This window comes from Spermophilus citellus (genome assembly GCF_964194105.1).
Source record: "Spermophilus citellus genome assembly, chromosome: 12".
Classification (NCBI taxonomy): Eukaryota; Metazoa; Chordata; class Mammalia; order Rodentia; family Sciuridae; genus Spermophilus; species Spermophilus citellus.
In genome coordinates this window covers 25,675,900-25,703,065 of record NC_138198.1, presented here as the reverse complement: position 1 = coordinate 25,703,065, position 27,166 = coordinate 25,675,900, and positions in this window count along the sequence as shown.

The window sequence follows — 27,166 nt, the reverse complement described above, 5'->3', positions numbered from 1 at the left end:
AATTTTTAGGTATCACTCTGTTTTCTCCTATATTGATACATGTATTTGGAACTCTAAATCCAACACGGTTTGTGCTAGCTTCCTGAAACTTGACACAGTAAAGTAGTTTCACGTTCTCTCTCTATGGTTTGTTTCCTCTTGATGTCGCCCTAAGCACTGACTGGCGAGAAACACTTTCATGGAAAGGGGTTGCCAAGCTTCCAAAAATTACGAATCTCCAGAAATCTAAGCCAATATTTTTTCACCCAAACTGGATGATACTTTCAGGTAATGATCAGTACACTAAGGCGACTTGGTTCCCCAAATTTCATTCTTCTATGTTGAAGCGTTCATTTCCAGTAACAGTTTGAATTTTTAGGTATCACTCTGTTTTCTCCTATATTGATACATGTATTTGGAACTCTAAATCCAACACGGTTTGTGCTAGCTTCTTGAAACTTGACACAGTAAAGTAGTTTCACGTTCTCTCTCTATGTTCTGTTTCTTCTTGGTGTAGCCCTAAGCAGTGACTGGTGAGAAAGACTTTCATGGAAAGGAGTTGCCAAGCTTCCAAATATTACGAAACTCCAGAAATCTCAGCAAATATTTTTTCACCCAAACTGGATGATACTTTCAGGTAATGATCAGTACACTAAGGCGACTTGGTTCCCCAAATTTCGTTCTTCTATGTTGAAGCGTTCATTTCCAGTAACAGTTTGAAATTTTAGGTTTCAGTCTGTTTTCTCCTATATTGATACATGTATTTGGAACTCTAAATCCAACACGGTTTGTGCTAGCTTCTTAAAACTTGACACAGTAAAGTAGTTTCACGTTCTCTCTCTATGGTTTGTTTCCTCTTGAAGTAGCCCTAAGCACTGACTGGCGAGAAACACTTTCATGGAAAGGGGTTGCCAAGCTTCCAAAAATTACGAATCTCCAGAAATCTCAGCAAATATTTTTTCACCCAAACTGGATGATACTTTCAGGTAATGATCAGTACAGTAAGGCGACTTGGTTCCCCAAATTTCGTTCTTCTATGTTGAAGCGTTCATTTCCAGTAACAGTTTGAATTTTTAGGTTTCACTCTGTTTTCTCCTATATTGATACATGTATTTGGATCTCTAAATCCAACACGGTTTGTGCTAGCTTCTTGAAACTTGACACAGTAAAATAGTTTCACGTTCTCTCTCTATGGTTTGTTTCCTCTTGATGTAGAACTAAGCACTGACTGGCGAGAAACACTTTCATGGCAAGGGGTTGCCACGCTTCCAAAAATTACGAATCTCCAGAAATCTCAGCAAATATTTTTTCACCCAAACTGGATGATACTTTCAGGTAATGATCAGTACACTAAGGCGAATTGGTTCCCCAAATTTCGTTCTTCGATGTTGAAGCGTTCATTTCCAGTAAGAGTTTGAATTTTTAGGTTTCACTCTGTTTTCTCCTATATTGATACATGTATTTGGAACTCTAAATCCAACACGGTTTGTGCTAGCTTCTTGAAACTTGACACAGTAAAGTAGTTTCACGTTCTATATCCATGGTTTGTTTCCTCTTGATGTAGCCCTAAGCACTGACTGGCGAGAAACGCTTCATGGAAAGGGGTTGCCAAGCTTCCAAAAATTACGAATCTCCAGAAATCTCAGCAAATATTTTTTCACCCAAACTGGATGATACTTTCAGGTAATGATCAGTACACTAAGGCGACTTGGTTCCCCAAATTTCATTCTTCTATGTTGAAGCGTTCATTTCCAGTAACAGTTTGAAATTTTGGGTTTCAGTCTGTTTTCTCCTATATTGATACATGTATTTGGAACTCTAAATCCAACACGGTTTGTGCTAGCTTCTTAAAACTTGACACAGTAAAGTAGTTTCACGTTCTCTCTCTATGGTTTGTTTCCTCTTGAAGTAGCCCTAAGCACTGACTGGCGAGAAACACTTTCATGGAAAGGGGTTGCCAAGCTTCCAAAAATTACGAATCTCCAGAAATCTCAGCAAATATTTTTTCACCCAAACTGGATGATACTTTCAGGTAATGATCAGTACACTAAGGCGACTTGGTTCCCCAAATTTCGTTCTTCTATGTTGAAGCGTTCATTTCCAGTAACAGTTTGAATTTTTAGGTTTCACTCTGTTTTCTCCTATATTGATACATGTATTTGGATCTCTAAATCCAACACGGTTTGTGCTAGCTTCTTGAAACTTGACACAGTAAAATAGTTTCACGTTCTCTCTCTATGGTTTGTTTCCTCTTGATGTAGAACTAAGCACTGACTGGCGAGAAACACTTTCATGGACAGGGGTTGCCAAGCTTCCAAAAATTACGAATCTCCAGAAATCTCAGCAAATATTTTTTCACCCAAACTGGATGATACTTTCAGGTAATGATCAGTACACAAAGGCGACTTGGTTCCCCAAATTTCGTTCTTCTATGTTGAAGCGTTCATTTCCAGTAAGAGTTTGAATTTTTAGGTTTCACTCTGTTTTCTCCTATATTGATACATGTATTTGGAACTCTAAATCCAACACGGTTTGTGCTAGCTTCTTGAAACTTGACACAGTAAAGTAGTTTCACGTTCTATATCCATGGTTTGTTTCCTCTTGATGTAGCCCTAAGCACGGACTGGCGAGAAACGCTTCATGGAAAGGGGTTGCCAAGCTTCCAAAAATTACGAATCTCCAGAAATCTCAGCAAATATTTTTTCACCCAAACTGGATGATACTTTCAGGTAATGATCAGTACACTAAGGCGACTTGGTTCCCCAAATTTCGTTCTTCTATGTTGAAGCGTTCATTTCCAGTAACAGTTTGAATTTTTAGGTATCACTCTGTTTTCTCCTATATTGATACATGTATTTGGAACTCTAAATCCAACACGGTTTGTGCTAGCTTCTTGAAACTTGACACAGTAAAGTAGTTTCACGTTCTCTCTCTATGGTTTGTTTCCACTTGATGTAGCCCTAAGCACTGACTAGCGAGAAACACTTTCATGGACAGGGGTTGCCAAGCTTCCAAAAATTACGAATCTCCAGAAATCTCAGCAAATATTTTTTCACCCAAACTGGATGATACTTTCAGGTAATGATCAGTACACTAAGGCAACTTGGTTCCCCAAATTTCGTTCTTCTATGTTGAAGCGTTCATTTCCAGTAACAGTTTGAATTTTTAGGTATCACTCTGTTTTCTCCTATATTGATACATGTATTTGGAACTCTAAATCCAACACGGTTTGTGCTAGCTTCTTAAAACTTGACACAGTAAAGTAGTTTCACGTTCTCTCTCTATGGTTTGTTTCCTCTTGATGTAGCCCTAAGCACTGACTGGCGAGAAACACTTTCATGGAAAGCGGTTGCCAAGCTTCCAAAAATTACGAATCTCCAGAAATCTCAGCCAATATTTTTTCACCCAAACTGGATGATACTTTCAGGTAATGATCAGTACACTAAGGCGACTTGGTTCCCCAAATTTCATTCTTCTATGTTGAAGCGTTCATTTCCAGTAACAGTTTGAATTTTTAGGTATCACTCTGTTTTCTCCTATATTGATACATGTATTTGGAACTCTAAATCCAACACGGTTTGTGCTAGCTTCTTGAAACTTGACACAGTAAAGTAGTTTCACGTTCTATCTCTATGTTCTGTTTCTACTTGGTGTAGCCCTAAGCAGTGACTGGTGAGAAAGACTTTCATGGAAAGGGGTTGCCAAGCTTCCAAATATTACGAAACTCCAGAAATCTCAGCCAATATTTTTTCACCCAAACTGGATGATACTTTCAGGTAATGATCAGTACACTAAGGCAACTTGGTTCCCCAAATTTCGTTCTTCTATGTTGAAGCGTTCATTTCCAGTAACAGTTTGAAATTTTAGGTTTCACTCTGTTTTCTCCTATATTGATACATGTATTTGGAACTCTAAATCCAACACGGTTTGTGCTAGCTTCTTGAAACTTGACACAGTAAAGTAGTTTCACGTTCTATCTCTATGGTTTGTTTCCTCTTGATGTAGCCCTAAGCACTGACTGGCGAGAAACACTTTCATGGAAAGGGGTTGCCAAGCTTCCAAAAATTACGAATCTCCAGAAATCTCAGCATATATTTTTTCACCCAAACTGGATGATACTTTCAGGTAATGATCAGTACACTAAGGCGACTTGGTTCCCCAAATTTCGTTCTTCTATGTTGAAGCGTTCATTTCCAGTAACAGTTTGAATTTTTAGGTATCACTCTGTTTTCTCCTATATTGATACATGTATTTGGAACTCTAAATCCAACACGGTTTGTGCTAGCTTCCTGAAACTTGACACAGTAAAGTAGTTTCACGTTCTCTCTCTATGGTTTGTTTCCTATTGATGTCGCCCTAAGCACTGACTGGCGAGAAACACTTTCATGGAAAGGGGTTGCCAAGCTTCCAAAAATTACGAATCTCCAGAAATCTAAGCCAATATTTTTTCACCCAAACTGGATGATACTTTCAGGTAATGATCAGTACACTAAGGCGACTTGGTTCCCCAAATTTCATTCTTCTATGTTGACGCGTTCATTTCCAGTAACAGTTTGAATTTTTAGGTATCACTCTGTTTTCTCCTATATTGATACATGTATTTGGAACTCTAAATCCAACACGGTTTGTGCTAGCTTCTTGAAACTTGACACAGTAAAGTAGTTTCACGTTCTCTCTCTATGTTCTGTTTCTTCTTGGTGTAGCCCTAAGCAGTGACTGGTGAGAAAGACTTTCATGGAAAGGGGTTGCCAAGCTTCCAAATATTACGAAACTCCAGAAATCTCAGCAAATATTTTTTCACCCAAACTGGATGATACTTTCAGGTAATGATCAGTACACTAAGGTGACTTGGTTCCCCAAATTTCGTTCTTCTATGTTGAAGCGTTCATTTCCAGTAACAGTTTGAAATTTTAGGTTTCAGTCTGTTTTCTCCTATATTGATACATGTATTTGGAACTCTAAATCCAACACGGTTTGTGCTAGCTTCTTAAAACTTGACACAGTAAAGTAGTTTCACGTTCTCTCTCTATGGTTTGTTTCCTCTTGATGTAGAACAAAGCACTGACTGGCGAGAAACACTTTCATGGAAAGGGGTTGCCACGCTTCCAAAAATTACGAATCTCCAGAAATCTCAGCAAATATTTTTTCACCCAAACTGGATGATACTTTCAGGTAATGATCAGTACACTAAGGCGACTTGGTTCCCTAAATTTCGTTCTTCTATGTTGAAGCGTTCATTTCCAGTAAGAGTTTGAATTTTTAGGTTTCACTCTGTTTTCTCCTATATTGATACATGTATTTGGAACTCTAAATCCAACACGGTTTGTGCTAGCTTCTTGAAACTTGACACAGTAAAGTAGTTTCACGTTCTATATCCATGGTTTGTTTCCTCTTGATGTAGCCCTAAGCACTGACTGGCGAGAAACGCTTCATGGAAAGGGGTTGCCAAGCTTCCAAAAATTACGAATCTCCAGAAATCTCAGCAAATATTTTTTCACCCAAACTGGATGATACTTTCAGGTAATGATCAGTACACTAAGGCGACTTGGTTCCCCAAATTTCATTCTTCTATGTTGAAGCGTTCATTTCCAGTAACAGTTTGAAATTTTGGGTTTCAGTCTGTTTTCTCCTATATTGATACATGTATTTGGAACTCTAAATCCAACACGGTTTGTGCTAGCTTCTTAAAACTTGACACAGTAAAGTAGTTTCACGTTCTCTCTCTATGGTTTGTTTCCTCTTGAAGTAGCCCTAAGCACTGACTGGCGAGAAACACTTTCATGGAAAGGGGTTGCCAAGCTTCCAAAAATTACGAATCTCCAGAAATCTCAGCAAATATTTTTTCACCCAAACTGGATGATACTTTCAGGTAATGATCAGTACACTAAGGCGACTTGGTTCCCCAAATTTCGTTCTTCTATGTTGAAGCGTTCATTTCCAGTAACAGTTTGAATTTTTAGGTTTCACTCTGTTTTCTCCTATGTTGATACATGTATTTGGATCTCTAAATCCAACACGGTTTGTGCTAGCTTCTTGAAACTTGACACAGTAAAATAGTATCACGTTCTCTCTCTATGGTTTGTGTCCTCTTGATGTAGAACTAAGCACTGACTGGCGAGAAACACTTTCATGGACAGGGGTTGCCAAGCTTCCAAAAATTACGAATCTCCAGAAATCTCAGCCAATATTTTTTCACCCAAACTGGATGATATTTTCAGGTAATGATCAGTACACAAAGGCGACTTGGTTCCCCAAATTTCGTTCTTCTATGTTGAAGCGTTCATTTCCAGTAAGAGTTTGAATTTTTAGGTTTCACTCTGTTTTCTCCTATATTGATACATGTATTTGGATCTCTAAATCCAACACGGTTTGTGCTAGCTTCTTGAAACTTGACACAGTAAAGTAGTTTCACGTTCTATATCCATGGTTTGTTTCCTCTTGATGTAGCCCTAAGCACGGACTGGCGAGAAACGCTTCATGGAAAGGGGTTGCCAAGCTTCCAAAAATTACGAATCTCCAGAAATCTCAGCAAATATTTTTTCACCCAAACTGGATGATACTTTCAGGTAATGATCAGTACACTAAGGCGACTTGGTTCCCCAAATTTCGTTCTTCTATGTTGAAGCGTTCATTTCCAGTAACAGTTTGAATTTTTAGGTATCACTCGGTTTTCTCCTATATTGATACATGTATTTGGAACTCTAAATCCAACACGGTTTGTGCTAGCTTCTTGAAACTTGACACAGTAAAGTAGTTTCACGTTCTCTCTCTATGGTTTGTTTCCTCTTGATGTAGCCCTAAGCCCTGACTAGCGAGAAACACTTTCATGGACAGGGGTTGCCAAGCTTCCAAAAATTACGAATCTCCAGAAATCTCAGCAAATATTTTTTCACCCAAACTGGATGATACTTTCAGGTAATGATCAGTACACTAAGGCAACTTGGTTCCCCAAATTTCGTTCTTCTATGTTGAAGCGTTCATTTCCAGTAACAGTTTGAATTTTTAGGTATCACTCTGTTTTCTCCTATATTGATACATGTATTTGGAACTCTAAATCCAACACGGTTTGTGCTAGCTTCTTAAAACTTGACACAGTAAAGTAGTTTCACGTTCTCTCTCTATGGTTTGTTTCCTCTTGATGTAGCCCTAAGCACTGACTGGCGAGAAACACTTTCATGGAAAGCGGTTGCCAAGCTTCCAAAAATTACGAATCTCCAGAAATCTCAGCCAATATTTTTTCACCCAAACTGGATGATACTTTCAGGTAATGATCAGTACACTAAGGCGACTTGGTTCCCCAAATTTCATTCTTCTATGTTGAAGCGTTCATTTCCAGTAACAGTTTGAATTTTTAGGTATCACTCTGTTTTCTCCTATATTGATACATGTATTTGGAACTCTAAATCCAACACGGTTTGTGCTAGCTTCTTGAAACTTGACACAGTAAAGTAGTTTCACGTTCTATCTCTATGTTCTGTTTCTACTTGGTGTAGCCCTAAGCAGTGACTGGTGAGAAAGACTTTCATGGAAAGGGGTTGCCAAGCTTCCAAATATTACGAAACTCCAGAAATCTCAGCCAATATTTTTTCACTCAAACTGGATGATACTTTCAGGTAATGATCAGTACACTAAGGCGACTTGGTTCCCCAAATTTCATTCTTCTATGTTGAAGCGTTCATTTCCAGTAACAGTTTGAATTTTTAGGTTTCACTCGGTTTTCTCCTATATTGATACATGTATTTGGAACTCTAAATCCAACACGGTTTGTGCTAGCTTCTTGAAACTTGACACAGTAAAAGAGTTTCACATTCTCTCTCTACGGTTTGTTTCCTCTTGATGTAGCCCTAAGCACTGACTGGCGAGAAACATTTTCATGGAGAGGGGTTGCCAAGCTTCCAAAAATTACGAATCTCCAGAAATCTCAGCAAATATTTTTTCACCCAAACTGGATGATACTTTCAGGTAATGATCAGTACACTAAGGCGACTTGGTTCCCCAAATTTCGTTCTTCTATGTTGAAGCGTTCATTTCCAGTAACAGTTTGAATTTTTAGGTATCAGTGTGTTTTCTCCTATATTGATACATGTATTTGGAACTCTAAATCCAACACGGTTTGTGCTAGCTTCTTGAAACTTGACACAGTAAAGTAGTTTCACGTTCTCTCTCTATGGTTTGTTTCCTCTTGAAGTAGCCCTAAGCACTGACTGGCGAGAAACACTTTCATGGAGAGGGGTTGCCAAGCTTCCAAAAATTACGAATCTCCAGAAATCTCAGCAAATATTTTTTCACCCAAACTGGATGATACTTTCAGGTAATGATCAGTACACTAAGGCGACTTGGTTCCCCAAATTTTGTTCTTCTATGTTGAAGCGTTCATTTCCAGTAACAGTTTGAATTTTTAGGTTTCACTCTGTTTTCTCCTATATTGATACATGTATTTTTAACTCTAAATCCAACACGGTTTGTGCTAGCTTCTTGAAACTTGACACAGTAAAGAAGTTTCACGTTCTATATGCATGGTTTGTTTCCTCTTGATGTAGCCCTAAGCACTGACTGGCGAGAAACGCTTTCATGGAAAGGGGTTGCCAAGCTTCCAAAAATTACGAATCTCCAGAAATCTCAGCAAATATTTTTTCACCCAAACTGGATGATACTTTCAGGTAATGATCAGTACACTAAGGCGACTTGGTTCCCCAAATTTCGTTCTTCTATGTTGAAGCGTTCATTTCCAGTAACAGTTTGAATTTTTAGGTATCACTCTGTTTTCTCCTATATTGATACATGTATTTGGAACTCTAAATCCAACACGGTTGGTGCTAGCTTCTTGAAACTTGACACAGTAAAGTAGTTTCACATTCTCTCTCTATGGTTTGTTTCCTCTTGATGTAGCCCTAAGCACTGACTGGCGAGAAACACTTTCATGGACAGGGGTTGCCAAGCTTCCAAAAATTACGAATCTCCAGAAATCTCAGCAAATATTTTTTCACCCAAACTGGATGATACTTTCAGGTAATGATCAGTACACTAAGGCGACTTGGTTCCCCAAATTTCGTTCTTCTATGTTGAAGCGTTCATTTCCAGTAACAGTTTGAATTTTTAGGTATCACTCTGTTTTCTCCTATATTGATACATGTATTTGGAACTCTAAATCCAACACGGTTTGTGCTAGCTTCTTGAAACTTGACACAGTAAAGTAGTTTCACGTTCTCTCTCTATGTTCTGTTTCTTCTTGGTGTAGCCCTAAGCAGTGACTGGCGAGAAACACTTTCATGGAAAGGGGTTGCCAAGCTTCCAAATATTACGAAACTCCAGAAATCTCAGACAATATTTTTTTCACCCAAACTGGATGATACTTTCAGGTAATGATCAGTACACTAAGGCGACTTGGTTCCCCAAATTTCGTTCTTCTATGTTGAAGCGTTCATTTCCAGTAACAGTTTGAATTTTTAGGTATCACTCTGTTTTCTCCTATATTGATACATGTATTTGGATCTCTAAATCCAACACGGTTTGTGCTAGCTTCTTGAAACTTGACACAGTAAAATAGTTTCACGTTCTCTCTCTATTGTTTGTTTCCTCTTGATGTAGCCCTAAGCACTGACTGGCGAGAAACACTTTCATGGCAAGGGGTTGCCAAGCTTCCAAAAATTACGAATCTCCAGAAATCTCAGCAAATATTTTTTCACCCAAACTGGATGATACTTTCAGGTAATGATCAGTACACTAAGGCGACTTGGTTCCCCAAATTTCGTTCTTCTATGTTGAAGCGTTCATTTCCAGTAACAGTTTGAATTTTTAGGTTTCACTCTGTTTTCTCCTATATTGATACATGTATTTGGAACTCTAAATCCAACACGGTTTGTGCAAGCTTCTTGAAACTTGACACAGTAAAGTAGTTTCACGTTCTATCTCTATGTTTTGTTTCCTCTTGATGTAGCCCTAAGCAGTGACTGGCGAGAAACACTTTCATGGAAAGGGGTTGCCAAGCTTCCAAAAATTACGAATCTCCAGAAATCTCAGCATATATTTTTTCACCCAAACTGGATGATACTTTCAGGTAATGATCAGTACACTAAGGCGACTTGGTTCCCCAAATTTCGTTCTTCTATGTTGAAGCGTTCATTTCCAGTAACAGTTTGAATTTTTAGGTTTCACTCTGTTTTCTCCTATATTGATACATGTATTTGGAACTCTAAATCCAACACGGTTTGTGCTAGCTTCTTGAAACTTGACACAGTAAAGTAGTTTCAAGTTCTCTCTCTTGGTTTGTTTCCTCTTGATGTCGCCCTAAGCACTGACTGGCGAGAAACACTTTCATGGAAAGGGGTTGCCAAGCTTCAAAAAAATTACGAATCTCCAGAAATCTCAGCCAATATTTTTTCACCCAAACTGGATGATACTTTCAGGTAATGATCAGTACACTAAGGCGACTTGGTTCCCCAAATTTCATTCTTCTATGTTGAAGCGTTCATTTCCAGTAACAGTTTGAATTTTTAGGTATCACTCTGTTTTCTCCTATATTGATACATGTATTTGGAACTCTAAATCCAACACGGTTTGTGCTAGCTTCTTGAAACTTGACACAGTAAAGTAGTTTCACGTTCTATCTCTATGTTATATTTCTTCTTGGTGTAGCCCTAAGCAGTGACTGGTGAGAAAGACTTTCATGGAAAGGGGTTGCCAAGCTTCCAAATATTACGAAACTCCAGAAATCTCAGCCAATATTTTTTCACCCAAACTGGATGATACTTTCAGGTAATGATCAGTACACTAAGGCGACTTGGTTCCCCAAATTTCGTTCTTCTATGTTGAAGCGTTCATTTCCAGTAACAGTTTGAAATTTTAGGTTTCACTCTGTTTTCTCCTATATTGATACATGTATTTGGAACTCTAAATCCAACACGGTTTGTGCTAGCTTCTTGAAACTTGACACAGTAAAGTAGTTTCACGTTCTATCTCTATGGTTTGTTTCCTCTTGATGTAGCCCTAAGCACTGACTGGCGAGAAACACTTTCATGGAAAGGGGTTGCCAAGCTTCCAAAAATTACGAATCTCCAGAAATCTCAGCAAATATTTTTTCACCCAAACTGGATGATACTTTCAGGTAATGATCAGTACACTAAGGCGACTTGGTTCCCCAAATTTCGTTCTTCAATGTTGAAGCGTTCATTTCCAGTAACAGTTTGAATTTTTAGGTATCACTCTGTTTTCTCCTATATTGATACATGTATTTGGATCTCTAAATCCAACACGGTTTGTGCTAGCTTCTTGAAACTTGACACAGTAAAATAGTTTCACGTTCTCTCTCTATGGTTTGTTTCCTCTTGATGTAGCCCTAAGCACTGACTGGCGAGAAACACTTTCATGGCAAGGGGTTGCCAAGCTTCCAAAAATTACGAATCTCCAGAAATCTCAGCAAATATTTTTTCACCCAAACTGGATGATACTTTCAGGTAATGATCAGTACACTAAGGCGACTTGGTTCCCCAAATTTCGTTCTTCTATGTTGAAGCGTTCATTTCCAGTAACAGTTTGAATTTTTAGGTATCACTCTGTTTTCTCCTATATTGATACATGTATTTGGAACTCTAAATCCAACACGGTTTGTGCTAGCTTCTTGAAACTTGACACAGTAAAGTAGTTTCACGTTCTCTCTCTATGTTCTGTTTCTTCTTGGTGTAGCCCTAAGCAGTGACTGGTGAGAAAGACTTTCATGGAAAGGGGTTGCCAAGCTTCCAAATATTACGAAACTCCAGAAATCTCAGCCAATATTTTTTCACCCAAACTGGATGATACTTTCAGGTAATGATCAGTACACTAAGGCGACTTGGTTCCCCAAATTTCGTTCTTCTATGTTGAAGCGTTCATTTCCAGTAACAGTTTGAAATTTTAGGTTTCACTCTGTTTTCTCCTATATTGATACATGTATTTGGAACTCTAAATCCAACACGGTTTGTGCTAGCTTCTTGAAACTTGACACAGTAAAGTAGTTTCACGTTCTATCTCTATGGTTTGTTTCCTCTTGATGTAGCCCTAAGCACTGACTGGCGAGAAACACTTTCATGGAAAGGGGTTGCCAAGCTTCCAAAAATTACGAATCTCCAGAAATCTCAGCAAATATTTTTTCACCCAAACTGGATGATACTTTCAGGTAATGATCAGTACACTAAGGCGACTTGGTTCCCCAAATTTCGTTCTTCTATGTTGAAGCGTTCATTTCCAGTAACAGTTTGAATTTTTAGGTATCACTCTGTTTTCTCCTATATTGATACATGTATTTGGATCTCTAAATCCAACACGGTTGGTGCTAGCTTCTTGAAACTTGACACAGTAAAGTAGTTTCACATTCTCTCTCTATGGTTTGTTTCCTCTTGATGTAGCCCTAAGCACTGACTGGCGAGAAACACTTTCATGGACAGGGGTTGCCAAGCTTCCAAAAATTACGAATCTCCAGAAATCTCAGCAAATATTTTTTCACCCAAACTGGATGATACTTTCAGGTAATGATCAGTACACTAAGGCGACTTGGTTCCCCAAATTTCGTTCTTCTATGTTGAAGCGTTCATTTCCAGTAACAGTTTGAATTTTTAGGTATCACTCTGTTTTCTCCTATATTGATACATGTATTTGGAACTCTAAATCCAACACGGTTTGTGCTAGCTTCTTGAAACTTGACACAGTAAAGTAGTTTCACGTTCTCTCTCTATGTTCTGTTTCTTCTTGGTGTAGCCCTAAGCAGTGACTGGTGAGAAAGACTTTCATGGAAAGGGGTTGCCAAGCTTCCAAATATTACGAAACTCCAGAAATCTCAGCCAATATTTTTTTCACCCAAACTGGATGATACTTTCAGGTAATGATCAGTACACTAAGGCGACTTGGTTCCCCAAATTTCGTTCTTCTATGTTGAAGCGTTCATTTCCAGTAACAGTTTGAATTTTTAGGTATCACTCTGTTTTCTCCTATATTGATACATGTATTTGGATCTCTAAATCCAACACGGTTTGTGCTAGCTTCTTGAAACTTGACACAGTAAAATAGTTTCACGTTCTCTCTCTATTGTTTGTTTCCTCTTGATGTAGCCCTAAGCACTGACTGGCGAGAAACACTTTCATGGCAAGGGGTTGCCAAGCTTCCAAAAATTACGAATCTCCAGAAATCTCAGCAAATATTTTTTCACCCAAACTGGATGATACTTTCAGGTAATGATCAGTACACTAAGGCGACTTGGTTCCCCAAATTTCGTTCTTCTATGTTGAAGCGTTCATTTCCAGTAACAGTTTGAATTTTTAGGTTTCACTCTGTTTTCTCCTATATTGATACATGTATTTGGAACTCTAAATCCAACACGGTTTGTGCAAGCTTCTTGAAACTTGACACAGTAAAGTAGTTTCACGTTCTATCTCTATGTTTTGTTTCCTCTTGATGTAGCCCTAAGCAGTGACTGGCGAGAAACACTTTCATGGAAAGGGGTTGCCAAGCTTCCAAAAATTACGAATCTCCAGAAATCTCAGCATATATTTTTTTGCCCAAACTGGATGATACTTTCAGGTAATGATCAGTACACTAAGGCGACTTGGTTCCCCAAATTTCGTTCTTCTATGTTGAAGCGTTCATTTCCAGTAACAGTTTGAATTTTTAGGTTTCACTCTGTTTTCTCCTATATTGATACATGTATTTGGAACTCTAAATCCAACACGGTTTGTGCTAGCTTCTTGAAACTTGACACAGTAAAGTAGTTTCAAGTTCTCTCTCTATGGTTTGTTTCCTCTTGATGTCGCCCTAAGCACTGACTGGCGAGAAACACTTTCATGGAAAGGGGTTGCCAAGCTTCAAAAAAATTACGAATCTCCAGAAATCTCAGCCAATATTTTTTCACCCAAACTGGATGATACTTTCAGGTAATGATCAGTACACTAAGGCGACTTGGTTCCCCAAATTTCATTCTTCTATGTTGAAGCGTTCATTTCCAGTAACAGTTTGAATTTTTAGGTATCACTCTGTTTTCTCCTATATTGATACATGTATTTGGAACTCTAAATCCAACACGGTTTGTGCTAGCTTCTTGAAACTTGACACAGTAAAGTAGTTTCACGTTCTATCTCTATGTTATATTTCTTCTTGGTGTAGCCCTAAGCAGTGACTGGTGAGAAAGACTTTCATGGAAAGGGGTTGCCAAGCTTCCAAATATTACGAAACTACAGAAATCTCAGCCAATATTTTTTCACCCAAACTGGATGATACTTTCAGGTAATGATCAGTACACTAAGGCGACTTGGTTCCCCAAATTTCGTTCTTCTATGTTGAAGCGTTCATTTCCAGTAACAGTTTGAAATTTTAGGTTTCACTCTGTTTTCTCCTATATTGATACATGTATTTGGAACTCTAAATCCAACACGGTTTGTGCTAGCTTCTTGAAACTTGACACAGTAAAGTAGTTTCACGTTCTATCTCTATGGTTTGTTTCCTCTTGATGTAGCCCTAAGCACTGACTGGCGAGAAACACTTTCATGGAAAGGGGTTGCCAAGCTTCCAAAAATTACGAATCTCCAGAAATCTCAGCAAATATTTTTTCACCCAAACTGGATGATACTTTCAGGTAATGATCAGTACACTAAGGCGACTTGGTTCCCCAAATTTCGTTCTTCAATGTTGAAGCGTTCATTTCCAGTAACAGTTTGAATTTTTAGGTATCACTCTGTTTTCTCCTATATTGATACATGTATTTGGATCTCTAAATCCAACACGGTTTGTGCTAGCTTCTTGAAACTTGACACAGTAAAATAGTTTCACGTTCTCTCTCTATGGTTTGTTTCCTCTTGATGTAGCCCTAAGCACTGACTGGCGAGAAACACTTTCATGGCAAGGGGTTGCCAAGCTTCCAAAAATTACGAATCTCCAGAAATCTCAGCAAATATTTTTTCACCCAAACTGGATGATACTTTCAGGTAATGATCAGTACACTAAGGCGACTTGGTTCCCCAAATTTCGTTCTTCTATGTTGAAGCGTTCATTTCCAGTAACAGTTTGAATTTTTAGGTATCACTCTGTTTTCTCCTATATTGATACATGTATTTGGAACTCTAAATCCAACACGGTTTGTGCTAGCTTCTTGAAACTTGACACAGTAAAGTAGTTTCACGTTCTATCTCTATGTTATATTTCTTCTTGGTGTAGCCCTAAGCAGTGACTGGTGAGAAAGACTTTCATGGAAAGGGGTTGCCAAGCTTCCAAATATTACGAAACTCCAGAAATCTCAGCCAATATTTTTTCACCCAAACTGGATGATACTTTCAGGTAATGATCAGTACACTAAGGCGACTTGGTTCCCCAAATTTCGCTCTTCTATGTTGAAGCGTTCATTTCCAGTAACAGTTTGAAATTTTAGGTTTCACTCTGTTTTCTCCTATATTGATACATGTATTTGGAACTCTAAATCCAACACGGTTTGTGCTAGCTTCTTGAAACTTGACACAGTAAAGTAGTTTCACGTTCTATCTCTATGGTTTGTTTCCTCTTGATGTAGCCCTAAGCACTGACTGGCGAGAAACACTTTCATGGAAAGGGGTTGCCAAGCTTCCAAAAATTACGAATCTCCAGAAATCTCAGCAAATATTTTTTCACCCAAACTGGATGATACTTTCAGGTAATGATCAGTACACTAAGGCGACTTGGTTCCCCAAATTTCGTTCTTCTATGTTGAAGCGTTCATTTCCAGTAACAGTTTGAATTTTTAGGTATCACTCTGTTTTCTCCTATATTGATACATGTATTTGGATCTCTAAATCCAACACGGTTTGTGCTAGCTTCTTGAAACTTGACACAGTAAAATAGTTTCACGTTCTCTCTCTATGGTTTGTTTCCTCTTGATGTAGCCCTAAGCACTGACTGGCGAGAAACACTTTCATGGCAAGGGGTTGCCAAGCTTCCAAAAATTACGAATCTCCAGAAATCTCAGCAAATATTTTTTCACCCAAACTGGATGATACTTTCAGGTAATGATCAGTACACTAAGGCGACTTGGTTCCCCAAATTTCGTTCTTCTATGTTGAAGCGTTCATTTCCAGTAACAGTTTGAATTTTTAGGTTTCACTCTGTTTTCTCCTATATTGATACATGTATTTGGAACTCTAAATCCAACACGGTTTGTGCTAGCTTCTTGAAACTTGTCACAGTAAAGTAGTTTCACGTTCTATATCCATGGTTTGTTTCCTCTTGATGTAGCCCTAAGCACTGACTGGCGAGAAACGCTTTCATGGAAAGGGGTTGCCAAGCTTCCAAAAATTACGAATCTCCAGAAATCTCAGCAAATATTTTTTCACCCAAACTGGATGATACTTTCAGGTAATGATCAGTACACTAAGGCGACTTGGTTCCCCAAATTTCGTTCTTCTATGTTGAAGCGTTCATTTCCAGTAACAGTTTGAATTTTTAGGTATCACTCTGTTTTCTCCTATATTGATACATGTATTTGGAACTCTAAATCCAACACGGTTTGTGCTAGCTTCTTGAAACTTGACAGAGTAAAGTAGTTTCACGTTCTCTCTCTATGGTTTGTTTCCTCTTGATGTCGCCCTAAGCACTGACTGGCGAGAAACACTTTCATGGAAAGGGGTTGCCAAGCTTCCAAAAATTACGAATCTCCAGAAATCTCAGCCAATATTTTTTCACCCAAACTGGATGATACTTTCAGGTAATGATCAATACACTAAGGCGACATGGTTCCCCAAATTTCATTCTTCTATGTTGAAGCGTTCATTTCCAGTAACAGTTTGAATTTTTAGGTATCACTCTGTTTTCTCCTATATTGATACATGTATTTGGAACTCTAAATCCAACACGGTTTGTGCTAGCTTCTTGAAATTTGACACAGTAAAGTAGTTTCACGTTCTATCTCTATGTTATATTTCTTCTTGGTGTAGCCCTAAGCAGTGACTGGTGAGAAAGACTTTCATGGAAAAGGGTTGCCAAGCTTCCAAATATTACGAAACTCCAGAAATCTCAGCCAATATTTTTTCACCCAAACTGGATGATACTTTCAGGTAATGATCAGTACACTAAGGCGACTTGGTTCCCCAAATTTCGTTCTTCTATGTTGAAGCGTTCATTTCCAGTAACAGTTTGAAATTTTAGGTTTCACTCTGTTTTCTCCTATATTGATACATGTATTTGGAACTCTAAATCCAACACGGTTTGTGCTAGCTTCTTGAAACTTGACACAGTAAAGTAGTTTCACGTTCTATCTCTATGGTTTGTTTCCTCTTGATGTAGCCCTAAGCACTGACTGGCGAGAAACACTTTCATGGAAAGGGGTTGCCAAGCTTCCAAAAATTACGAATCTCCAGAAATCTCAGCCAATATTTTTTCACCCAAACTGGATGATACTTTCAGGTAATGATCAGTACACTAAGGCGACTTGGTTCCACAAATTTAGTTCTTCTATGTTGAAGCGTTCATTTCCAGTAACAGTTTGAATTTTTAGGTATCACTCTGTTTTCTCCTATATTGATACATGTATTTGGAACTCTAAATCCAACACGGTTTGTGCTAGCTTCTTGAAACTTGACACAGTAAAGTAGTTTCATGTTCTATTTCTATGTTTTGTTTCCTCTTGATGTCGCCTTAAGCACTGACTGGCGAGAAACACTTTCATGGAAAGGGGTTGCCCAGCTTCCAAAAATTACGAATCTCCAGAAATCTCAGCCAATATTTTTTCACCCAAACCGGATGATACTTTCAGGTAATGATCAGTACACTAAGGCGACTTGGTTCCCCAAATTTCGTTCTTCTATGTTGAAGCGTTCATTTCCAGTAACAGTTTGAATTTTTAGGTTTCACTCTGTTTTCTCCTATATTGATACATGTATTTGGAACTCTAAATCCAACACGATTTGTGCTAGCTTCTTGAAACTTGACACAGTAAAATAGTTTCACGTTCTCTCTCTACGGTTTGTTTCCTCTTGGTGTAGCCCTAAGCACTGACTGGCGAGAAACACTTTCATGGAAAGGGGTTGCCAAGCTTCCAAAAATTACGAATCTCCAGAAATCTCAGCAAATATTTTTTCACCCAAACTGGATGATACTTTCAGGTAATGATCAGTACACTAAGGCGACTTGTTTCCCCAAATTTCGTTCTTCTATGTTGAAGCGTTCATTTCCAGTAACAGTTTGAATTTTTAGGTATCACTCTGTTTTCTCCTATATTGATACATGTATTTGGAACTCTAAATCCAACACGGTTTGTGCTAGCTTCTTGAAACTTGACACAGTAAAGTAGTTTCACGTTCTCTCTCTATGGTTTGTTTCCTCTTGATGTCGCCCTAAGCACTGACTGGCGAGAAACACTTTCATGGAAAGGGGTTGCCAAGCTTCCAAAAATTACGAATCTCCAGAAATCTCAGCCAATATTTTTTCACCCAAACTGGATGATACTTTCAGGTAATGATCAGTACACTAAGGCGACTTGGTTCCCCAAATTTCATTCTTCTATGTTGAAGCATTCAATTCCAGTAACAGTTTGAATTTTTAGGTATCACTCTGTTTTCTCCTATATTGATACATGTATTTGGAACTCTAAATCCAACACGGTTTGTGCTAGCTTCTTGAAACTTGACACAGTAAAGTAGTTTCACGTTCTATCTCTATGTTCTGTTTCTTCTTGGTGTAGCCCTAAGCAGTGACTGGTGAGAAAGACTTTCATGGAAAGGGGTTGCCAAGCTTCCAAATATTACGAAACTCCAGAAATCTCAGCAAATATTTTTTCACCCAAACTGGATGATACTTTCAGGTAATGATCAGTACACTAAGGCGACTTGGTTCCCCAAATTTCGTTCTTCTATGTTGAAGCGTTCATTTCCAGTAACAGTTTGAATTTTTAGGTTTCACTCTGTTTTCTCCTATATTGATACATGTATTTGGAACTCTAAATCCAACACGGTTTGTGCTAGCTTCTTGAAACTTGACAGAGTAAAGTAGTTTCACGTTCTCTATGGTTTGTTTCCTCTTGATGTAGCCCTAAGCACTGACTGGCGAGAAACACTTTCATGGAAAGGGGTTGCCAAGTTTCCAAAAATTATGAATCTCCAGAAATCTCAGCAAATATTTTTTCACCCAATCTGGATGATACTTTCAGGTAATGATCAGTACACGAAGGCGACTTGGTTCCCCAAATTTCGTTCTTCTATGTTGAAGCGTTCATTTCCAGTAATAGTTTGAATTTTTAGGTTTCACTCTGTTTTCTCCTATATTGATACATGTACTTGGATCTCTAAATCCAACACGGTTTGTGCTAGCTTCTTGAAACTTGACACAGTAAAATAGTTTCACGTTCTCTCTCTATGGTTTGTTTCCTCTTGATGTAGCCCTAAGCAGTGACTGGCGAGAAACACTTTCATGGCAAGGGGTTGCCAAGCTTCCAAAAATTACGAATCTCCAGAAATCTCAGCAAATATTTTTTCACCCAAACTGGATGATACTTTCAGGTAATGATCAGTACACTAAGGCGACTTGGTTCCCCAAATTTCGTTCTTTTATGTTGAAGCGTTCATTTCCAGTAAAAGTTTGAATTTTTAGGTTTCACTCTGTTTTCTCCTATATTGATACATGTATTTGGAACTCTAAATCCAACACGGTTTGTGCTAGCTTCTTCAAACTTGACACAGTAAAGTAGTTTCACGTTCTATATCCATGGTTTGTTTCCTCTTGATGTAGCCCTAAGCACTGACTGGCGAGAAACACTTTCATGGAAAGGGGTTGCCAAGCTTCCAAAAATTACGAATCTCCAGAAATCTCAGCCAATATTTTTTCACCCAAACTGGATGATACTTTCAGGTAATGATCATCAGTACACTAAGGCGACTTGGTTCCCCAAATTTCGTTCTTCTATGTTGAATCGTTCATTACCAGTAACAGTTTGAATTTTTAGGTATCACTTTTTTTTCTCCTATATTGATACATGTATTTGGAACTCTAAATCGAACACGGTTTGTGCTAGCTTCTTGAAACTTGACACAGTAAAGTAGTTTCACTTTCCATCTCTATGTTTTGTTTCCTCTTGATGTAGCCCTAAGCAGTGACTGGCGAGAAACACTTTCATGGAAAGGGGTTGCCAAGCTTCCAAAAATTACGAATCTCCAGAAATCTCAGCAAATATTTTTTCACCCAAACTGGATGGTACTTTCAGGTAATGATCAGTACACTAAGGCGACTTGGTTCCCCAAATTTCGCTCTTCTATGTTGAAGCGTTCATTTCCAGTAACAGTTTGAATTTTTAGGTATCACTGTGTTTTCTCCTATATTGATACATGTATTTGGAACTCTAAATCCAACACTGTTTGTGCTAGCTTCTTGAAACTTGACACAGTAAAGTAGTTTCACGTTCTATATCCATGGTTTGTTTCCTCTTGATGTAGCCCTAAGCACTGACTGGCGAGAAACGCTTTCATGGAAAGGGGTTGCCAAGCTTCCAAAAATTACGAATCTCCAGAAATCTCAGCCAATATTTTTTCACCCAAACTGGATGATACTTTCAGGTAATGATCAGTACACTAAGGCGACTTGGTTCCCCAAATTTCGTTCTTCTATGTTGAAGCGTTCATTTCCAGTAACAGTTTGAATTTTTAGGTATCACTCTGTTTTCTCCTATATTGATACATGTATTTGGAACTCTAAATCCAACACGGTTTGTGCTAGCTTCTTGAAACTTGACAGAGTAAAGTAGTTTCACGTTCTCTCTCTATGGTTTGTTTCCTCTTGAAGTAGCCCTAAGCACTGACTGGCGAGAAACACTTTCATGGAAAGGGGTTGCCAAGCTTCCAAAAATTACGAATCTCCAGAAATCTCAGCAAATATTTTTTCACCCAAACTGGATGATACTTTCAGGTAATGATCAGTACACTAAGGCGACTTGGTTCCCCAAATTTCGTTCTTCTATGTTGAAGCGTTCATTTCCAGTAACAGTTTGAGTTTTTAGGTTTCACTCTGTTTTCTCCTATATTGATACATGTATTTGGATCTCTAAATCCAACACGGTTTGTGCTAGCTTCTTGAAACTTGACACAGTAAAATAGTTTCACGTTCTCTCTCGATGGTTTGTTTCCTCTTGATGTAGCCCTAAGCACTGACTGGCGAGAAACACTTTCATGGCAAGGGGTTGCCAAGCTTCCAAAAATTACGAATCTCCAGAAATCTCAGCAAATATTTTTTCACCCAAACTGGATGATACTTTCAGGTAATGATCAGTACACTAAGGCGACTTGGTTCCCCAAATTTCGTTCTTCTATGTTGAAGCGTTCATTTCCAGTAACAGTTTGAATTTTTAGGTTTCACTCTGTTTTCTCCTATATTGATACATGTAATTGGAACTCTAAATCCAACACGGTTTGTGCTAGCTTCTTGAAACTTGACACAGTAAAGTAGTTTCACGTTCTATCTCTATGGTTTGTTTCCTCTTGATGTAGCCCTAAGCACTGACTGGCGAGAAACACTTTCATGGAAAGGGGTTGCCAAGCTTCCAAAAATTACGAATCTCCAGAAATCTCAGCCAATATTTTTTCACCCAAACTGGATGATACTTTCAGATAATGATCAGTACACTAAGGCGACTTGGTTCCCCAAATTTCGCTCTTCTATGTTGAAGCGTTCATTTCCAGTAATAGTTTGAATTTTTAGGTATCACTGTGTTTTCTCCTATATTGATACATGTATTTGGAACTCTAAATCCAACACTGTTTGTGCTAGCTTCTTGAAACTTGACACAGTAAAGTAGTTTCACGTTCTTTATCCATGGTTTGTTTCCTCTTGATGTAGCCCTAAGCACTGACTGGCGAGAAACGCTTTCATGGAAAGGGGTTGCCAAGCTTCCAAAAATTACGAATCTCCAGAAATCTCAGCCAATATTTTTTCACCCAAACTGGATGATACTTTCAGGTAATGATCAGTACACTAAGGCGACTTGGTTCCCCAAATTTCGTTCTTCTATGTTGAAGCGTTCATTTCCAGTAACAGTTTGAATTTTTAGGTATCACTCTGTTTTCTCCTATATTGATACATGTATTTGGAACTCTAAATCCAACACGGTTTGTGCTAGCTTCTTGAAACTTGACAGAGTAAAGTAGTTTCACGTTCTCTCTCTATGGTTTGTTTCCTCTTGATGTAGCCCTAAGCACTGACTGGCGAGAAACACTTTCATGGAAAGGGGTTGCCAAGCTTCCAAAAATTACGAATCTCCAGAAATCTCAGCCAATATTTTTTCACCCAAACTGGATGATACTTTCAGGTAATGATCAGTACACTAAGGCGACTTGGTTCCCCAAATTTCGTTCTTCTATGTTGAAGCGTTCATTTCCAGTAACAGTTTGAATTTTTAGGTATCACTCTGTTTTCTCCTATATTGATACATGTATTTGGAACTCTAAATCCAACACGGTTTGTGCTAGCTTCTTGAAACTTGACACAGTAAAGTAGTTTCACGTTCTCTCTCTATGGTTTGTTTCCTCTTGATGTAGCCCTAAGCACTGACTGGCGAGAAACACTTTCATGGAAAGGGGTTGCCAAGCTTCCAAAAATTACGAATCTCCAGAAATCTCAGCAAATATTTTTTCACCCAAACTGGATGATACTTTCAGGTAATGATCAGTACACTAAGGCGACTTGGTTCCCCAAATTTCGTTCGTCTATGTTGAAGCGTTCATTTCCAGTAACAGTTTGAGTTTTTAGGTTTCACTCTGTTTTCTCCTATATTGATACATGTATTTGGATCTCTAAATCCAACACGGTTTGTGCTAGCTTCTTGAAACTTGACACAGTAAAATAGTTTCACGTTCTCTCTCGATGGTTTGTTTCCTCTTGATGTAGCCCTAAGCACTGACTGGCGAGAAACACTTTCATGGCAAGGGGTTGCCAAGCTTCCAAAAATTACGAATCTCCAGAAATCTCAGCAAATATTTTTTCACCCAAACTGGATGATACTTTCAGGTAATGATCAGTACACTAAGGCGACTTGGTTCCCCAAATTTCGTTCTTCTATGTTGAAGCGTTCATTTCCAGTAACAGTTTGAATTTTTAGGTTTCACTCTGTTTTCTCCTATATTGATACATGTAATTGGAACTCTAAATCCAACACGGTTTGTGCTAGCTTCTTGAAACTTGACACAGTAAAGTAGTTTCACGTTCTATCTCTATGGTTTGTTTCCTCTTGATGTAGCCCTAAGCACTGACTGGCGAGAAACACTTTCATGGAAAGGGGTTGCCAAGCTTCCAAAAATTACGAATCTCCAGAAATCTCAGCCAATATTTTTTCACCCAAACTGGATGATACTTTCAGATAATAATCAGTACACTAAGGCGACTTGGTTCCCCAAATTTCATTCTTCTATGTTGAAGCGTTCATTTCCAGTAACAGTTTGAATTTTTAGGTATCACTCTGTTTTCTCCTATATTGATACATGTATTTGGAACTCTAAATCCACACGGTTTATGCTAGCTTCTTGAAACTTGACACAGTAAAGTAGTTTCACGTTCTATCTCTATGTTCTGTTTCTTCTTGGTGTAGCCCTAAGCAGTGACTGGTGAGAAAGACTTTCATGGAAAGGGGTTGCCAAGCTTCCAAATATTACGAAACTCCAGAAATCTCAGCAAATATTTTTTCACCAAAACTGGATGATACTTTCAGGTAATGATCAGTACACTAAGGCGACTTGGTTCCCCAAATTTCGTTCTTCTATGTTGAAGCGTTCATTTCCAGTAACAGTTTGAAATTTTAGGTTTCACTCTGTTTTCTCCTATATTGATACATGTATTTGGAACTCTAAATCCAACACGGTTTGTGCTAGCTTCTTGAAACTTGACACAGTAAAGTAGTTTCACGTTCTATCTCTATGTTCTGTTTCTTCTTGGTGTAGCCCTAAGCACTGACTGGCGAGAAACACTTTCATGGAAAGGGGTTGCCCAGCTTCCAAAAATTACGAATCTCCAGAAATCTCAGCAAATATTTTTTCACCCAAACTGGATGATACTTTCAGGTAATGATCAGTACACTAAGGCGACTTGGTTCCCCAAATTTCGTTCTTCTATGTTGAAGCGTTCATTTCCAGTAACAGTTTGAATTTTTAGGTTTCACTCTGTTTTCTCCTATATTGATACATGTATTTGGAACTCTAAATCCAACACGGTTTGTGCTAGCTTCTTGAAACTTGACACAGTAAAGTAGTTTCACGTTCTATCTCTATGGTTTGTTTCCTCTTGATGTAGCCCTATGCACTGACTGGCGAGAAACACTTTCATGGAAAGGGGTTGCCAAGCTTCCAAAAATTACGAATCTCCAGAAATCTCAGCAAATATTTTTTCACCCAAACTGGATGATACTTTCAGGTAATGATCAGTACACTAAGGCGACTTGGTTCCCCAAATTTCGTTCTTCTATGTTGAAGCGTTCATTTCCAGTAACAGTTTGAATTTTTAGGTTTCACTCTGTTTTCTCCTATATTGATACATGTATTTGGAACTCTAAATCCAACACGGTTTGTGCTAGCTTCTTGAAACTTGACAGAGTAAAGTAGTTTCACGTTCTCTCTCTATGATTTGTTTCCTCTTGATGTAGCCCTAAGCACTGACTGGCGAGAAACACTTTCATGGAAAGGGGTTGCCAAGCTTCCAAAAATTACGAATCTCCAGAAATCTCAGCAAATACTTTTTCACCCAAACTGGATGATACTTTCAGGTAATGATCAGTACACTAAGGTGACTTGGTTCCCCAATTTTCGTTCTTCTATGTTGAAGCGTTCATTTCCAGTAACAGTTTGAATTTTTAGGTTTCACTCTGTTTTCTCCTATATTGATACATGTATTTGGAACTCTAAATCCAACACGGTTTGTGCTAGCTTCTTGAAACTTGACACAATAAAAGAGTTTCAAGTTCTCTCTCTACGGTTTGTTTCCTCTTGATGTAGCCCTAAGCACTGACTGGCGAGAAACACTTTCATGGAAAGGGGTTGCCAAGCTTCCAAAAATTACGAATCTCCAGAAATCTCAGCAAATATTTTTTCACCCAAACTGGATGATACTTTCAGGTAATGATCAGTACACTAAGGCGACTTGGTTCCCCAAATTTCGTTCTTCTATGTTGAAGCGTTCATTTCCAGTAACAGTTTGAATTTTTAGGTTTCACTCTGTTTTCTCCTATATTGATACATGTATTTGGAACTCTAAATCCAACACGGTTTGTGCTAGCTTCTTGAAACTTGACACAGTAAAATAGTTTCACGTTCTCTCTCTACGGTTTGTTTCCTCTTGATGTAGCCCTAAGCACTGACTGGCGAGAAACACTTTCATGGAAAGGGGTTGCCAAGCTTCCAAAAATTACGAATCTCCAGAAATCTCAGCAAATATTTTTTCACCCAAACTGGATGATACTTTCAGGTAATGATCAGTACACTAAGGCGACTTGGTTCCCCAAATTTCGTTCTTCTATGTTGAAGCGTTCATTTCCAGTAACAGTTTGAATTTTTAGGTATCACTGTGTTTTCTCCTATATTGATACATGTATTTGGAACTCTAAATCCAACACGGTTTGTGCTAGCTTCTTGAAACTTGACACAGTAAAATAGTTTCACGTTCTCTCTCTATGGTTTGTTTCCTCTTGATGTAGCCCTAAGCACTGACTGGCGAGAAACACTTTCATGGAAAGGGGTTGCCAAGCTTCCAAAAATTACGAATCTCCAGAAATCTCAGCAAATATTTTTTCACCCAAACTGGATGATACTTTCAGGTAATGATCAGTACACTATGGCGACTTGGTTCCCCAAATTTCGTTCTTCTATGTTGAAGCGTTCATTTCCAGTAACAGTTTGAATTTTTAGGTATCACTGTGTTTTCTCCTATATTGACATGTATTTGGAACTCTAAATCCAACACGGTTTGTGCTAGCTTCTTGAAACTTGACACAGTAAAGTAGTTTCACGTTCTATCTCTATGTTCTGTTTCTTCTTGGTGTAGCCCTAAGCAGTGACTGGTGAGAAAGACTTTCATGGAAAGGGGTTGCCAAGCTTCCAAATATTACGAAACTCCAGAAATCTCAGCAAATATTTTTTCACCCAAACTGGATGATACTTTCAGGTAATGATCAGTACACTAAGGCGACTTGGTTCCCCAAATTTCGTTCTTCTATGTTGAAGCGTTCATTTCCAGTAACAGTTTGAATTTTTAGGTATCACTGTGTTTTCTCCTATATTGATACATGTATTTGGAACTCTAAATCCAACACGGTTTGTGCTAGCTTCTTGAAACTTGACACAGTAAAGTAGTTTCACGTTCTATCTCTATGGTTTGTTTCCTCTTGATGTAGCCCTAAGCACTGACTGGCGAGAAACACTTTAATGGAAAGGGGTTGCCAAGCTTCCAAAAATTACGAATCTCCAGAAATCTCAGCAAATATTTTTTCACCCAAACTGGATGATACTTTCAGGTAATGATCAGTACACTAAGGCGACTTGGTTCCCCAAATCTCGTTCTTCTATGTTGAAGCGTTCATTTCCAGTAACAGTTTGAATTTTTAGGTTTCACTCTGTTTTCTCCTATAATGATACATGTATTTGGAACTCTAAATCCAACACGGTTTGTGCTAGCTTCTTGAAACTTGACAGAGTAAAGTAGTTTCACGTTCTCTCTCTATGGTTTGTTTCCTCTTGATGTAGCCCTAAGCACTGACTGGCGAGAAACACTTTCATGGAAAGGGGTTGCCAAGCTTCCAAAAATTACGAATCTCCAGAAATCTCAGCAAATACTTTTTCACCCAAACTGGATGATACTTTCAGGTAATGATCAGTACACTAAGGCGACTTGGTTCCCCAAATTTCGTTCTTCTATGTTGAAGCGTTCATTTCCAGTAACAGTTTGAATTTTTAGGTTTCACTCTGTTTTCTCCTATATTGATACATGTATTTGGAACTCTAAATCCAACACGGTTTGTGCTAGCTTCTTGAAACTTGACACAGTAAAAGAGTTTCACGTTCTCTCTCTACGGTTTGTTTCCTCTTGATGTAGCCCTAAGCACTGACTGGCGAGAAACACTTTCATGGAAAGGGGTTGCCAAGCTTCCAAAAATTACGAATCTCCAGAAATCTCAGCAAATATTTTTTCACCCAAACTGGATGATACTTTCAGGTAATGATCAGTACACTAAGGCGACTTGGTT